At 47.6% G+C, this 17,323-nt stretch overlaps 1 protein-coding gene across 2 annotated transcripts in view; it reads left to right on the forward strand.

Moving 5' to 3' along the window:
- The first annotated feature begins 2,214 nt into the window (after positions 1-2,214).
- Positions 2,215-17,323, forward strand: part of MINAR1 (membrane integral NOTCH2 associated receptor 1) — a 37,192-nt gene continuing 22,083 nt past the window's right edge. Inside the window, exon 1 of one of the 2 annotated variants that reach the window (XM_027521583.1) lies at positions 2,215-2,390. The gene's annotated coding sequence lies outside the window, so the exon portion shown is untranslated. The remainder of the gene's footprint in view (positions 2,391-17,323) is intronic. The other variant, XM_027521582.1, reaches the window with a different exon arrangement.

The following is a 17,323-nucleotide window of genomic DNA, read 5'->3' on the forward strand; positions in this document are numbered from 1 at the left end:
CAATGCTCTGTGGTGACCTGAGTGGGAAGAAAGTCCAAAAAAGAGGGGATATATGTATATATATGGCTGATCCACTTTATTGTACAGCAGAAACTAACACAACATTATAAAGCAACTATGCAAGTGAAAGTGTTAGTTGCTCAGTTGTGTCTGACTCTTTGTGACCCCATGGACTGTAGCCCACCAGGCTCCTCTGTCCAAGCGATTCTCCAGGTAAGAATACTGGACTGGGTTGCCATTTTCTCCTCCAGGGGATCTTGCCCACCCAGGAACTGAAACTGCGTCTCCTGCACTGGCAGGCTGATTCTAAAGAATTCTAATTCTAAAGAAACGGAAGCCCCCTCCAATATTTTTTCTGGGAAATCCCATGGACAGAGGAGCCTGGCAGGCTGGCTACAAGTCCACGGGGTGACAGTAGTCAGATACAACTTAGCAACTAAATCATATATATACAACAATGTTGTGTTAGTTTCTGCTGTACAACCAAGTGAATCAGCCATATGTATACATTTATCCCCTCTTTTTTGGACTTTCTTCCCATTCAGGTCACCACAGAGAGTTCCCTGTGCTATATAGTAGGTTCTCATTGGTTATCTATATATATGTATATATTTTTGCTTAAGTCTCAAATAATTATCCTTTGAACTCTAGGGTCACTGAGGATTCTGGGAGGCTCAGGGTCACTTAAGCTATCACTGAACTTCTTAGTCGACACCCTTTACACTAAGGAACAAGTGGATGATAAAACTCGGGCAGGGAGGAGCTCTGAAAACACCAAGCAGTCAACAGTTACCATCCCGATCAGGCATTATTTAAAGTATCCATTTATTAGCAGGTTCACTTTTAGAGCGCTGTCACCAATTGCATCCAGGCAGCGCGTGAAGGAAGGCTGAGTCGGCTCCTCGTTGCCCCCGGGGCCGGCGCTCAGACCACAGGTAGCAGACGCCTGAGGTGGTACCCTGGCTGCGCTCCGGGAAAAGCCGCCCGCCGACTGCAGCCCTAGGAGGGGGCTCTGTCCCTACCTAGGCGCGCTCCGCAGCAGTTCTGTTCCGCGACTCGGTAGCGGGCTTGGCTTTCCTTCTGCAATGGGATCCTTGATTCTGAAACTACACTCTCTCTGCGCTATTCTGGCCGAGCGTACCGAAAGTGTGTTCGTGGGCGCTTCCCCACCGCAGGGCCAGGATCTGTAGAGATGGTGGCACCAGAGCCAGCTGCAGCGCTTCAGCCCCACCGCAGCGCGCGGGAGGAACTCGCGACAGGCCTCCAGTTCTGAAGGCTGTATCCAATTTGACTTTTGGAAACCCACCCTGGCTAGTTTCACTGGGCTTGGCGTGTGTGTGTGTCTGTGTGTGTGTGTGTGTGTGTGTGTGTGTGTGTTTGGGGAAGGGGTGGTCATGTGATCGCCAGTCGCTCCAATCTGGGTACCAATTAAGCTCAGACCAGCCAAGAGGGAAAATCAATGAGCGAAGTGACCACTCTGCCCTGGTCTTGCAAAGGATTGCGGAACTGGAGGCCGGGGAAGGGCGAGCCGAGTGCACCCGGGGAAGAGGCGAGGCGAGGACGCCGTTCGCCGCCCCGGCTCGGCCGCTGGGGGCCGCAGTCACCTTCAGCATAGGGGAGCGGGGAGACGCGAATCCCGGCGGTGGCTTCGGCCGCCGGGCTCCCTCCAGCGCGCAGCCTCTGCTCGCTCTTCCCCAGCGCTGCAGCTGCGACTCGGGACCGAGCGGACGTCGCCTTCTCCGAGCTCTGCTGGGGCCCCCATCCTGCCCTCCGCGGTCGCAGCTTCCAGCCAGGCAGCCCCTCGGCGCGTCCGCCGCGCCCCTCCCGGGCCCGCCCCCTCCGTCCCCCGGGGGCGCGCAGTCGCCGCCAGTGCGCCCTGCCTGCCAGCGCGCCCCGGGCGGGCGATGATGGGGAAGCCGAGACCAGCTCTTTGCCGCCTAGGGCTTCACGGCCCGCGCAGCTCACCGCCCGCCAGCCCGTGACGCGGCGCCGCCGGCAGAGACACAAAGACCGCGGCTGGGGCCGCCCAGGGGGCGAGGCCGCGTCCCAGAGCCGCAGCCAGCCCGAGCGCCATGAGAGCCGGTGCCGGCCGCCGGCTGCCCGGGAAAAGCCCGAGCGGCCGCCTCCCCCGCGGTGCGCTGGCCCCGGCTGCAGCCCTGTGGGCGCAGCGCAGGTGAGGGCAGAGCCCGACCCGGGGCGCCGAGGCCACGGCCGCCCCAGACCCCGGGGTGCCGCCGCGAGTGCGGACCCCGGGGTGCCCGAAAGGAGGCGGGGACCGGCGGGCTCCGGAGCCTTCCCCGGGCGCGGCGACTGAGATCTGGCGGACCACGGCGGGAAAGAAGTGGGAGCCTGCAGGCCCGCGTGGGCCCGGCGCCGGTGGAGCCTCGGAGGTAACTTCGGAGAGCCAGCGACTGGCGGGGGGCGGGAGCGCACGCGTGCTCGTGTGTACCGGTGCGAGGTGTGTGCGCCGTGTGCTCGTGGCTCGCCGCACACGCGCGCGGGATGTGAAGTCCCGGGCCGCGGGCACCCCTCCCCGCCTCCCCTCGGCTGCCTGCGGGGTGCCGCGCTGGGGGCTGTGATGGGAAAGGTGTGTCTGTGGTGTTGGGCTTGACCAGACCTGGTGGAGAGATCAGGGGTTCAGGAAGAGAGTCGACGCGAGAGGACCATGCGGTTTGGGTCAAGTTTTCATGGCTGAAAATTGAATCTGGTATCTTGAGGGTTAAATAGTCCAGCACTAATGTACAAAAAGCCCGACACATCAGAGGCTCCAGGTACCCACCCGAGCCGGACCGACCAGTGGATCCAATTCTTAAATTGAGATTTTCGGTCATGTCGACGTGGGATGGGATCGTTGGTTTTCCCGAGGAGATAAGATTGTTCAACTTCACCTGCCAGACGACACAGAAGCCAGGCCTGGCGGGCGGGGAGCGCGCGCTCACACGCGGCCGCCGCCGTCTAACTCGTACGCCTGCAGCATTCCTTGCCTGTTGGTCCTCTGAACGCGAGCGTTCCTCCGGGCTGACACATCCAGCCATCCAGCCAGAGTGATTGTTAGTCCACTCTCCCCAGTGTGTCGGGAGCTCCCTGTGTTTGAGCAGCTTCACTGTAACAGTGCCCACTCCAGCACCGTTGTGCTGGAAGACTGTAGCAATGTTCGACTGTTGTGTGCACGCTAGGAAGATGGTTGGTTCAGGAGCGCTTTTCAGGGGAAATTAAGGATCCTGTGGGGAAGACCTGAGCTGGGGGATCGAGAGTCTCTGCGATAAACAATAAAGATTTATCTCAGAGGTTTCCAAACCATTTCTCTTGAGGAAGTGGTGGTTTCCAGAGAGAGAGCAGAGTCCGTGCTTCTGCCCTCATGGCTGTGATGGGGACGGGCGGGTCCATAAGCTGCTCTCAGACAACTGGCAACTCTTGATGCCATGCATAAGACCTCAAGCTGTCACCACCGCCTCGCCCAGATGGAGATGTTTGGTTAATGACCCTTTTTTCCAGTCCTGTGACCACCACCATCCCTGATCAGGATGCTCTGCAGGTAGAAACTGGCAGGCTGCTGTGACCACAGTATATCTGTAGGAATGGCACCCTCACAGCAGTATTTTGAGGACAGTTGAGATAAGAGAAGGACGTTAAAGAGAATGGGGTGCCTGATACTCTGATGCTGTAGGGAGAGTTGGACACCCCCCTTTTAGGGGCATCAGAGGAAGGAGGTGCAGGAGAGAGAAGGAGGGACCTTGCAGAATGAACAGATTGAGAGATTTTCTTAACTGGAAGGAAAACCTTGACTGTCTAGTAAAAGAGTCTGATTTTTACTGTACTTGTCTGAGAGGCTTGTATAATTCTGAGACTATGTGCAAATAAATTGCCAGGCAAATAACAGATCAAACAGTGTATTTGCATTTCTGATGAGTTTGGTGAGGAAGTGTTGTATAGCACTTAATACTTGGAAGACAGACAGAGGTTTCTTTGTCAGTGATGTGTTCTTTTTGAATTTTACAAATATAATATTCTACACCACCCCCCACCCTCCACTCTAGCCAATGCCAGAGGCAAAATTGATGTGGTTTTCCAGCTTCCAAAAGCCTTTGCCGCTTATTAACTCTCTGATACTCTCTCTGAAACATTCAGTCGCTCCTGCGAGGTTAAGATGTCTGTCCTCTCTGTCCACTGCACACAGAACGGGTCTCAGGCCAGCAGTTCTCACTCAGGAGCCCCCAGATAAGTCCTTTCTTAGATCCTGAAAAATGTGAAGCAGAAAGCAGTGTTGCAGCTATGGCTTGGTGCCTGCTGAGCTGGGACTTGATGACCAGGAGAAGAAAGGGGAAGGCCCTACTATCTGCTTCTGCCAGGTGGTGATGTGTGTTCTCAAAGTAGCCGGGAAAGATTCCAGGTTCCCCTGTGTCTGTGCCACTAAAGCCCACTGATTAGCTTTCCCCATTGACATGGGGAACTTAGCTGCAGACTTGGTATAAATTGAAAAATAAGGGGGTGGGGGTGGGTATGGAGTTTAGAGACAGGCAGAGGCAGTTGGCAGGCAGCCTCTGGCATGCATCTAACTCATGATATGACCTCAGTAAGTTACTTAAGTTTTCTGCGTGTTTCTATAAAATGAGAGAGTATCAGACTGGACCATCTATTTTTCTTTTGGACTGTGCTGGGTCTTCACTGCTGCGCTGGCTTTCTTTAGTTGTGGTGAGCAAGGGCTGCTCTTCGGTGCAGTACACAGGCTCCTCATTGCAGTGGCTTCTCTTATTGTGGAGCAAGGGCTCTAGGGGGAGTGGGCTTCAATATTTGCTGCACATGATCTCAGTAGCTGTGGCTCCTGGGCTCTAGAGCACGGGCTCAGTAGTTGTGACACATGGCCTTAGTTGCTCTGCAGCATATGTGATCTTCCCAGATCAGGGATCAAGCTCGCTTCTCCTGCATTAGCAGGTGGATTCTTTACCACTGAGCCACCAGGGAAGCCCCAGAAGGTAGGTTCTTAACCACTGGACCACCAGTGGCTAATGGTCCCATAGACCATTAGTTTTTTTCCCCTCTTCTAAGAGTAGAACTCTTTAAGTTGAATCTTATATGAAAGTTAAGTACATGAAACAGATTATAGATGAAAGACTGACATGACAGCCTGTTCACTTCCCAAGGTAATTTCTAAAGCACTCTCTTGGAACCCCTAACAGCTCCAAGAATACAGTTTGAGAACCCCTAGAAGGCTTCTTTCTAGAATGTGCATATCCCCCCTCTGAGTGTCGGAAATGAAATACTGTGGTTCCCTGTTATTGTCGTTCAGTCGCTCAGTCATGTCCAACTTTTTGTGACCTATGAACTGCAGCATGCCATGTTTCCTTGTCCTTCACCATCGGAGTTTGCTCAAGTTCATGTCCACTGAGTCAGTGATGCTATCTAACCATCTCATCCTCTGTTGCCCCATTCTCCTTTTGTTTTCAATCTTTCCCAGCATCAGGGTCTTTTCCAGTGAGTTGGCTCTTCGCATCAGGTGACCAAATATTGGAGCTTAAGATGCTTTTGAACTGTGGTGTTGGAGAAGACTCTTGAGAGTCCCTTGGACTGCAAGGAGATCCAACCAGTCCATTCTGAAGGAGATCAGCCCTGGGATTTCTTTGGAAGGAATGATGCTAAAGCTGAAACTCCAGTACTTTGTCCACCTCATGCAAAGAGTTGACTCATTGGAAAAGACTCTGATGCTGGGAGGGATTGGGGGCAGGAGGAGAAGGGGACGACAGAGGATGAGATGGCTGGATGGCATCACTGACTCGATGGACGTGAGTCTGAGTGAACTCCGGGAGTTGGTGATGGACAGGGAGGCCTGGCATGCTGCGATTCATGGGTTCGCAAAGAGTCGGACACGACTGAGCGACTGATCTGATCTGAAGCTTTACCATCAGTCCTTTCAATGAATATTCAAGGTTGATTTCCTTTAGGATTGACTGGTTTGATTTCCTTGCTGTCCAAGGGATCCTCAAGAATCTTCTATAGCACCCCAATTTGAAAGCATCAATTCTTTGGTCTGAGCCTTCTTTATAGTCCATCTCTCACATCTGTACATGACTACTGGAAAACTGGAGCTTTGACCATATAGACCTTTGTCAGTAAAGTGATGTCTTTGCTTTTTAATATGCTCTCTAGGTTTGTCATAGTTTTCCTTCCAAGGAGCAAGCATCTTTTAATTTCACAGCTGCAGTCACTGTCCACAGTGATTTTGGAGACAAGAAAATATAATCTGTCACCTTTCCCACTTTTTCCCCATCTATTTGCCATGTAGTGATGGGACTGGTTGTCATTTTCATTTTTTCAGTGTTGAATTTTAAGCTAGATTTTTCACTTCCCTCTTTTATCCTCATCTAGAGTCTCTTTAGTTGCTCTTTGCTTTTTGCCATGAGAGTGGTATCATCTCCATATCTGAGGTTCATATTCCTCCCATCAATCTTGATTCCAGCTTGTGACTCAACCAGCCTAGTATTTCATATGAGGTAGTTGCATAGAAGTAAGCAGGGAGACAATATACATCCTTGATGTACTCCTTTCCCAATTTGGAACCAGCCCATTGTTCCATGACCAGTTCTACCTGTTGCTTCTTGACTTGCATACAGGTTTCTCAGGAAGCAGGTAAGGTGGTATGGTATTCCCGTCTTTTTGAGAATTTTCCGCAGTTTGTTGTGGTCCACACAGTCAAAGGCTTTCTTGTAGTCAATGAAGCAGAAGTAGATGTTTTTCTGGAATTCCTTTGCTTTCTCCATGATCCAGTGAATGTTGGCAATTTGATCTCTGGTTCCTCTGCCTTTTCTAAGCCCAGCTTCTGGCCTCCTAATTCCATGTCATTGACATGTCACCCACCTTTCCTGATCCTGGTAGCTGATCCTCTTTGATGTCTAGTTAACCCCCTACAATGTGGACTCCTGAAAGACCATGTCCTCTTCAGCCTGAAAGCTCCTGAAATCTAGCACTGTACCTGGCAGGGAATTAGGTACTCAGTAAATGCTTACTGAGTGAATGAGACAACAAAGGAGTAAAGTTATTTTGACTCAACAGGAGCTAATGGATGGAACCACTACAGTGTACGTTGTAGGACAGGGACTTTGGTTTATTTGTTGTTGTTGTTTAATCACTAAATCCTGTCCAACTCTTTTGTGACTCCATGGTTTGTAGCCCACCAGGCTCCTCTGTCCATGGGATTTTCCAGGCAAGAGTACTAGAGTGGGTTGCCATTTCCTTCTCCAGGGAAATGTGGTTGTATATCAGTGCCTAGAACATGGCCTGGCACAGGCAGATTTTGGCTCATTGCAAGAAAAACCTTTAAATTGGTTAAAGTTGGGAACTGATTGCTCCAAGAGGTCATCAGCACCATGTGTGTGATGGTTATTCTTCTGCTAATAAAGATTCTCACTCTCCCTCCTTCTGGGAAAGTGGTGGATTTCAATTCCCTGAAATTGTTATTTATTTTACCTTTTAAATTAATTTTTTATTGGGGTGTAGTTGCTTTACAATGTCATGTTAGTTTCTGCTGTACAGCAAAATGAATCAGCTATACCTACACATATATCCCCTCCCTTTTGGACTTCCTTCCCATTCAGGTTCTGTGCATGCGTGTGCTCAGTCGTGTCTGACCCTTTGAGACCCCTGGACTGTAGCCTGCTAGACTCCTCTGTCCATGGAATTCTCCAGGCGAGAATATTTGAGTGGGTTACCATTTCCTCCTCCCTTGTCACCAAGGTCTTGAGCCTTGTTTGGCTGGGAGCTTTCAGAGTTTCGGCAGGTGCCTCACTTTTGGTTCTTCCTTCTCTTCTGCTCCAGTGACAAAGCTCCATGGGAGTTCCCTGGAAGTCCAGTGGTTAGGACTTGGAGTTCTCACTGCTGTGGCCCTGGATTCTACCCCTGGTCAAGGAACTAGCATCCTGCAAACATTTCAGGGCCTGCCCCTCAGCCTGGGTCCTAGGCTGAAGGTGGCAAGGAGCAGAACCCCTGGCTGACTCACACTGGTCACATCTGTGGATAAGAGATAAACTATTGGGGTTTTAAACTCTTGGAATCCAGGGATAGTCTTGCTACAGCATAACCTAGTCTGTCCTGATGGATGCAGCATGTAAAAGAGCTTAAGACAACACTGGTGTGTGATCAGAGCACATTGGGATCGAGTGTTATCCTCAAAGGCTAGAGGTTGCTGAGACAGAGCTTCATGAAGATTTGAACCTTGGTGTGGTTCCCACATTGAGGTGTGTAGCTGTCATTTTTGCTAGCTGGAGTGTTCCTTTGCTGATATACCCAGGCCAGTCTTTCAGAGAAGGACCCATGGTTAACCAAGGCTTCCTGGGTGGCTCAGTGGTAAAGAACCCACCTGCCAATACAGGAGACCTGAGTTCGATCCCTGGGTCAGAAAGATCCCTGCAGGAGGAAATGGAAACCCACTCCAGTATTCTGGCATGTTCAGTCAGTGGGGTCCCAGAGAGCTGGACACAACTGAGCACACATGCAAAAGCATGATAACCAGAGGCCTAATGCATAAGACACAAAGTGCTGGCTTAATAGTTTAGTGCAAATAAAGTGAATCTGATAAATGTGCTCACTGATCAGGGAGAAATGCCCATTAGAAGCTATTTTGTGAGCTTGGAGTGAAATGTAGGGGAGTCAGTGGAATGGCTGGTGTCCTATGGCTGGGACACGCAGGGATCTTCCCAGACGAGGGATTGAAACCGTGTCTCCTGCATTGGCAGGCGGATTCTTCACCACTGAGCCACCAGGGAAGCCCTGATGTTTCCTTCTTTATCCAAGTTTGAAAACTACTTGCTGAATGCACTCCATACACAAAGACACACAGATACGACCCCCCCGCCCCCCGCCATTTAATATCATCCTTAGCACGTGACTTGTCCAGCATGAATACTGTGTGATTTTTCTGGGGCTCTGTTGCCCGTGTTCTCAAGTGGGAACTTTCCTGGCAGCCTTTTTGACTGGCTTGGCCTGTGAGAACAGAGCACTATGGACGCTCCCAGCCTGCAGCCCTCCGCCTCCCCTCTGCTATGCATGTCTTCCTTGGTGTTTCTCTGTCTGCTGTGATCTTTCTTCCTGCCTCTTCCCTCGGGTCCTGGAGAGCAGTTCTGACTCCCAGAGGCTGATGTGCTGTGATGACCACGCTGTGGCCTCTGCAACATCACTGGGATTTTGAGAAAGAAAAATTTTAAGCAGGATGCTAAACATGCCTGTTTTATGGTTACTTAAGGAGACTTCAAGTAAACAGCTGAGAAAACAAACCAAAAGTCAGTAGGGATTCATGGGAATGTGAAGGGCTCTGGACCCTCCTGGAAGCCTGGAGAGTTGACAGCAGCCGTGAGAGGCCAGCTGAGACTCAGCAATGCAGCCTGTTTCTGGAGCTGGGGTTGAAGAGAATGCAGAGTCGTTTATCATTGTGGGTGCAGGATGGAGAGCAGGTATTGAGTGGGTGGGAGTGAATGGGGAGGGTAGTGAGTGGGTGGGGGTGGGGTGGGTAGTGAGTGAGCAGGAGTGCATGGGGGTGGGTAGTGAGTGGAGATGGACACTGAGTGCCCTGGGTGGTGGGCTCTCTCCCGCTCTGTCCGACGGCCATGGGCGCACTCTCTGCGCTGTGCTGTGATAGACCAGTGCTAGTCTGCACTTCCCTCTGATCCCTGAGCCCAGAAGGAGCGGGACAGTATCTTGTTCCCGTCTTGGCCATGGCCGGCAAGGAGCTGGCACGGAGCTGGGCAGTGCAGTAGCGCTGTTGTGTGAAGCAGGGACTGGGTGTCACTTCGGATGATTCAGAAGGCTCTCTGTGGGGCCGGGAAAGCCTGGCTCCAGAGCTGCTGCGTGATGGAAGAGTGGAATGATTCAGTGTCCCATCACCTCCGTGTGAGTCAACACTACGGCGTGGCCACCGGAAAGAGGCTCAGCTTAAGGATGGCATGGGGAAGGAGGAGGGGACTTGCGCTGTTTTCTGTACTTCAGTGTAAGTAGGCTTAGCTGGAGGAGCTCGTGAGCAGATTGAAGATTATTAAAAGTATCAGGGTCATCACTGCTAGGATACATCTAGTCCAGCATTCCCAAGCCACTGTCAGTGCCTCGAGGGTACCAGAGGCTCTTGGGGATCTTTATACAAGTAAATTTCAGGTTTTGCCCCACTCTGCCCGATCAGAATGTCTGGGCTCCAGTTTATTCTCCACATTTACAAGTGCTGTTTGGAGTTGCTAGAGGAAGGGGAAGATCCGAGTCAGAGACCACATCCCCATCCACAGGAAGAATTCCGGGAGTCGCAGCCAGGTCCCGGATGGCTGAAGGACCTGGGCTGGACCAGTTCTTTGTCTTGGGTGCCCAGGCAGGCATGGGTCAGGGTTGCTGTGAGCTCAAAAAATGTGGGGTAGGGACATGACAATGTGGCCTTCCACGTGTCCAGGATTTTAGGATAAATTCCAGGATTACAGTACAAGAGAGTCCTTATCAACATCACCAGTTATCTTTATCCTCAGCTGCTGGTCAACAGAGGGTTCTACCTGATAGGCTGGGCAAACCAGATCTTGTTTTATCAACTAGAGCAAAGCATTTGTCTTCCAAGAAGGACTGCCAGCTGTGTCTACTCTAAATATGAGAAAGTGAAGAGGACAGACCATCCTTCTTACTGCATGTGCGCTGGTTGTCAGGGGTTCAGGCCCTTTGCTAAAGAGGTTAGCCTTCACCCCACCCCCTGGATGGCCATGTCCTAATACCCAGGAACCTGTGAATATATGACCTGTCCTTTGCAGATGTGATTAAGTTCAGATCTTGAGATGGGGAGATTATGCTGGATGATCGAGGGGTTCAGAGCAAACACAAGAGCCTACAGATGGGGAAGAGGATTCAGAAGAGTTAGTGAAGGAGGCGTGGCCACTGGAGTAGAGCTCAAAATGATGTAATTGCTGGCTTTGAAGATGGACACAGGGGCCATGAGTCAGGGACTGTGGGCAGCTTCCCGGAGCTGAAAAATGCAAGGAAACAGATTGTCCCCTAGAGGAGCCTCTGGAAGGAATTCAGCCCTTGCTAATACCTGGATTAAAAAGTCCATTTGGACTTTAAGACTGTAAATCTGTATGGTTCTAAGCCACTATATTTATGGTATTTGTTATAGCAGCAATAAGAAGATCCCATATACGGGACTTCCCAGGTGGTGCTAGTGGTAAAGAACCCACCTGCGATTGCAGGAGACGTAAAAGACATGGGTTTGATCCCTGGGTTGGGAAGATCCACCAGAGAAGACAATGGCCCCCCGCTCTAGTCTTCTTGCCTGGAGAATCCATAGACAGAGGAGCCTGATGGGCTAAGTCCATAGGGTCGCAAAGAATCAGATATGACTAAAGCGATTTAGCACATAGGACAGCAATAAGAAACTATTAATAATACAGCACAACCTCTGAGATGATGAGTATTTGCCACCTAAGTGTCGAGAGGCAACAGAATGTTGCAGACCCAGCGGCATAACTTTGACTTCTTCCGGTGGTAGTGGACTTTCTGGGCAATCTGATCAGATCTACACCTTGGTCAGTGTTTCTTGACTCCTAAAACTCTTCCCTCTCGGGGTTTCCCTGGTGGTCCAGTGGCTAAGACTCTGTGCTCCCAAAGCAAGAGGCCTGGGTTCAATCCCTGGTCAGGGACCTAGATCCCATGTGTTCCAGCTAAGACCTGGTACAGCCAAATAAACAAATAAATATTTAAAAAAAAAACCTGTATCCTTTCTAAAATGAATCCATGAAACCCAAAGTTTCCTCTTAGACTGCAGTTTTGGAAACACAGTGATAAAATTTCAACATTGTCCCCACAGTGCGTATAGTCCCTGAGACCACATAGCTATACCCAGTTATGAGATGACCACATGCAGGATCTAGAATATGCATTTACATTTATCACTGAAATGAAAACAAACAGTTAAATTAAAACAAAGTAGAAAAATGACATACCATTTCCCCCCCCCGCCCCCCCGCAAATGTTATATATAGGAAAATACATGCAAAGAGGTTTGGAGAAAGTTTCCTAAATGAGAAATGAACCAGAGAGTTGTTTGTTTTTAATTTTTGGCTATACTGGGTCTTCACTGCTGTGCTCTGGCTTCCTCTAATTGCACCAAGTAGGGTTACTCTCTAGTTGTTGTGTTTGGGCTTCTCATTGTGGTGGCTTACGGGCTTTAGAGCATGAGGGCTTTAGTAGTTGTGCATGCCTTTAGTCCAGAGAAGGCAATGGCACCCCACTCCAGTACTCTTGCCTGGAAAATCCCATGGACGGAGGAGCCTGGTAGGCTGCAGTCCATGGGTTCGCAAAGAGTCAAACAAGACTGAGCGACTTCACTTTCACTTTTCACTTTCATGCATTGGAGAAGGAAATGGCAACCCACTCCAGTATTCTTGCCTGGAGAATCCCAGGGACAGGGGAGCCTGGTGAGCTGCCGTCTATGGGGTCGCACAGAGTCGGACAGGACTGAAGTGACTTAGCAGCAGCAGCAGCAGCAGCAGCATGCCTTTAGTCGCCCTGAGGCGTGTGGAATCTTCCCAGACCAGGGATTGAACCCATGTACCCTGCATTGGCAGGCAGATGCTTCACCACTGGACCACAGGAAAGCCCAAACCAGAGGGTTCTTATCCTGTTTCCTGTCAGGAAACATTGTGACTTCCCCTCAGTGATATTTGTCTGTCCCTCTCCATCCCAACAGTCATCATCTGGTCTAGGACCTCATCTCTTCCTAGGAAGTCAAAGGTTAGGAGGGAGGCTGACAGAGGGATGGTTTTAGGTGGAGAGAGGAGAAGTTGAGGGAGCTCCCAGGTCTCATTATTATTTCACTCTAAAATGAAATGTGAGAGGTGTCTGCTCTATTTTGGGGGGACATTTTGATAAAGATCATAGTCACCTTAGAGATAGATATTGTATCATTGACAGTAAAGTAATAAATATTGTTTATTTGCACGTCATAATGTATAAAATGCCTTCCTGGCCAACCAAACACACCAATCATGCTTCAACCTCAGGACCTTTGCACTCACTGTTTGCTCTGCCTGGGACACTTGACTTCCTCTTCATGAAAGGCAGCTAGGCATGTGGTTGGCTCTGTTACCTACTTGGGGACTCCATTTAGATGCAATCTCTCCCCTGAGGACCTCTCTGAACATCTTTTAAACAATTGCAGTCCCTACCCCTGGTCCCCTACTTTCTAAAGTGAAGTGAAGTCGCTCAGTCGTGTCCGACTCTTTGCGACCCCGTGGACTGTAGCCTACCAGGCTTCTCCGTCCATGGGATTCTCCAGGCAAGAATACTGGAGTGGGTTACCATTTCCTTCTCCAGGGATCTTCCCAACCCAGGGATTGAACCCGGATCTCTGGCATTGGAGGCACACACTTTAACCTCTGAGCCACCAGGGAAGCACCTACTTTCTAAACCCTCCTCTATTTTCCTCCATAGCATTTTCTACCATCTAATATACTATTCATTTTATTTGTCTATTTTGCTTATTATATGTCTCCTCACTAGCATATAAGCTCATGAGGGTAGTTTGGTTTGTTTTTTTTTTAATCTGCTTGAATAGCCTGCTATATTTCCAATAGTTATAGAAATAAAACCATGCCTGACACATGCCATTTATAAGATTTTTGAATGAAATCATGAATGTCTCCTTTGACCGTGTTAGAAATCCCAGGAAGAGGAATTGATATCTTCCTTTTCTAGCTGAGAACACCAAAGATCGGAGGTAATAATTTACTTCCCCAGGTTCCCCTTGCTGGGATTTCCTGCAAATCCTTGTTTCATTATTTTTTTATTAGAAAATCACATATTCAAAGCATTTAAGTAATACAGACCTAAAACAAAGGGAAGAAAAAAGCACCAAGGGATCATTTTTAATAACATTTTGGTATATAAGGTGTGCATATAGACAATTTTATATCATATTACAGTATGCCATTTACTGGCACACTTTTTAGCTTAAGAATACATCATTAAAAATTAAACATATCAATACATTTATTTCTTCAACATGGCTTATAGTGGCTGCATGATATTTCATCATGTTGAAGCACTACAGTTTTATATAACCAATCGTTAGCTACAAAGGTTATTGCTGATATTTCTCTTATTATAAGCAACATTAAAGAGAATGTATTTGTAGCACTTTTTTTACACGTATTTGACTGTTGCCTTGAGATAAGTACTTAGAAGTCTGGATTTATTTAAAGGATATGTGTGCTTCAGGTTTTATGCAGATTACTTCCTGTAATGATCACACAAATTTCCTATCTCTCCTTCTTTCATAATGCCTAGGAGTGCTCACTTTTCCACATTCTCCCCAACAGTGGTATGAGTCTTCTTAACCCATATCAGTTCAGCAGGCAAAACAAAACAAAAAAAGCCATAGTGTTTTGGTGCTTCTCCACCTTAGAAAGAAAATATCATTCTCCTTTTCTTTACATGTATACATCCTAAGGCAGTCAAACCCATGTGGTTTTAGTTTGCTTTCTTTGATTATCATGAAAGTGAAAGTCGCTTGGTGTGTCCAACTCTTTGTGACCCCGTAGACTATAGAGTCCCTGGAATTCTCTAGGCCAGAATACTGAAGTGGCTAGCCTTTCCCTTCTTCAGGGGATCTTCCCAACCCAGGGATAGAACCCAAGTCTCCCACATTGCAGGAGGATTCTTTACCAGCTGAGCCACAAAGAATTTGTTTATTATAATTCTTTATATATTTATATAATATATAAATTATATATAATTTATATTTACAGAAATTATATATATAAATTATGTAGTAAATTATATAATTGTTTCTTATAATGTTGCCCATTTTTTCCTTTGCCTTTCTCTCTTTGAATATTGTCTCTGGGACAGTTCATTCTTTCTTACTGATATTTAGAGTTTTCTATGATATGCAAAAAATTTTTGCACTCTATTTTTTTTTCAATTTCTGTGATGTTTATTGACATGGTAAGTCATTTTCATGTATCCACATTGATCAATCTATTTTATCATGGTTTTGGAATGTTGTGTGAAAATATCTTTTCCAAACCTCACCTGAGTCCTGACTCAGATTTTATTCTTTTCATTTAATCTGTTATTTATTTTTGTATATGGCAAGGAATGAATGCTAACTTAATTTTTTACAGTTGGTTAACCAATGTTTTTAATAATACTTAACTATTGACACATTTTACTGAATAAACCATTATTTTCTCACTGACTTAAAATGCCACCTTCATCATGGAATGAATCCTTAGCTACATTTGTGTATGCCTTTTGTTGGGAAGATCCCCTGGAGAAGGAAATGGCAACCCACTCCAGTACTCTTGCCTGGAGAATCCCATGGACCAAGGAGCCTGGTGGGCTACAGTCCATGGGGTTGCAAAGAGTTGGACACGACTGAGCAACTTCCCTTTGTTTCTTTCCTGTCTTTTTATCTTGCTTCATTGATTTATCTGTCAAATTATGGTTATAGGAGCTTTATAGGAAACTTTAGAATTTGTCCATCCAAATAGATCCAGAATTCTTAATTAATTAAAATAAAGCAAGTAACTATTCAGTGTTCCTTCTAAGACACAGACTTCTCACTGTAAAAATTCAAAAACAGCAAAACATAGTAACAAAAACCGGTTAATTAGTAGTTACCTTTTACAGCCTTATTTATGAAATTTTCTGCTCCATTTTGACAGGAGGTCTAAGTGGGAACTTATTTTTCCAGTTTTTAAAATTGACTTTCTTTTTAAATTAGTACCTGTTTTTAAAAATGCAGAAACGTACAGACAGTAACCCAAGAGACATCCATGTACCATTGAGATTAAATAGGCATTAACATTTTGTCATCTTTGCTTGTGTGCTAGTTTTTTTTTAAAGAATCTGTGGTAGTTCAAGATCTACTTGTTCATCCTTTTGTTTAATTGCCAGCTATTCACCCCACTGGAGAAGGCAGATTCCTTCTCTAGGGTTATGGATATGGGCACCTGACATCTGACTCTGGACAGAGAAGATTGACAGCAGCTTATTTTTTTATTTTTTGTATTTATTTATTTTTGGCCACACTTCACACATGTGGGATCTTAGTTCCCCTAGGAGGGATTGAATCCATGCCTTTTGCATTAGAAGCACAGAGTCTTAATCCTGTGCTTTCATGATCCCATGAAAGTTCTGACAGCAGCTTAATTTTTTTCTTTAAATTTATTTATTTTTAATTGAAGGATAATTGCTTTACAATATTGTGTTGGTTTCTGAGTCACCCATAGGTACACATTTGTCCCCTCCCTCTTGAACCTCCCTCCTACCTCCCACCCCTTCCCACCCCTCTGTGCTTAGTTACTCAGTTGTGTCCAATTCTTTGTGACCCCATGGACTGTGCCCACCAGGCTCCTCTGTCCATGGGATTCTCTAGGCAAGAATACTGGAGTGGGTAGTCATTCCCTTCTCCAGGGGATCTTCCTGATCCAGGGATCAAACCTGGGTCTCCTGCATTGTAGGCAGATTCTCTACCATCTGAGCCACCAGGGAAGCCCTTTACATATGGCAGTGTATATATTTCCATGCTACTCTCTCCATTCATCCCACCTTCTCCTTCCTTACCCAACCTGTGTCCATAAGTCTGTTCTCTACCAACAGCAGCTCATTAACCACATAGTTCATAGTCTAGGGGGAGGACGCAACACATCATTCAGGGTCACACAGGGATTGACTCAAGAGCAGAGTGAATTCGCATGGTCTGTTGAGGGCAGGCTTCATAGTAACAAAGGGCTGAGGGGACCCCTGGATTCCATGGGAGGCTGTGATTGGCTTATTTGAATATCCTTGGCTTGCAGGGTACCAACACTTGCTGCTTGGGGAAAAGTAGAAACTGCCAGATCCCCTTGACGAGGAGAGATCCTATCTGGGAGCAGAGTGGGGAGAGGAACTTGTGACTAGATCCTTACAGGCCCTCCAGGTGTCACCAGATGTCAGGACAGCTCTTAACACTGAGATTTAATTTTAGACCTTAAACTGCATTTTTCCTTCCCCTTCTTTCTCTCCAAAGGAAACCCTCTGCTAAACATGGTATGAATCATTTCCATATATGTTTGTGTACCTTCCTTTTTATATAAAATGTTAGTTGCTCTGTCATGTCCTTCTTTTTAGGGACCCCATTGACTGTAGCCCACCAGGCTCCTCTGTCCATGGGATTCTCCAGGCAAGAATACTGGAGTGGGTTGCCATTCCTTTCTCCATGGGATCTTCCTGCACCAGGAATTAAACCCAGGTCTCCTGCGTTGCAGGCAGATTCTTTACCGTCTGAGCCACTAGGGAATCCCTTGTTTAACTTGAACCTTACCACTAT

Source organism: Bos indicus x Bos taurus, chromosome 21 (assembly GCF_003369695.1).
Source record: "Bos indicus x Bos taurus breed Angus x Brahman F1 hybrid chromosome 21, Bos_hybrid_MaternalHap_v2.0, whole genome shotgun sequence".
NCBI lineage: Eukaryota > Metazoa > Chordata > Mammalia > Artiodactyla > Bovidae > Bos > Bos indicus x Bos taurus.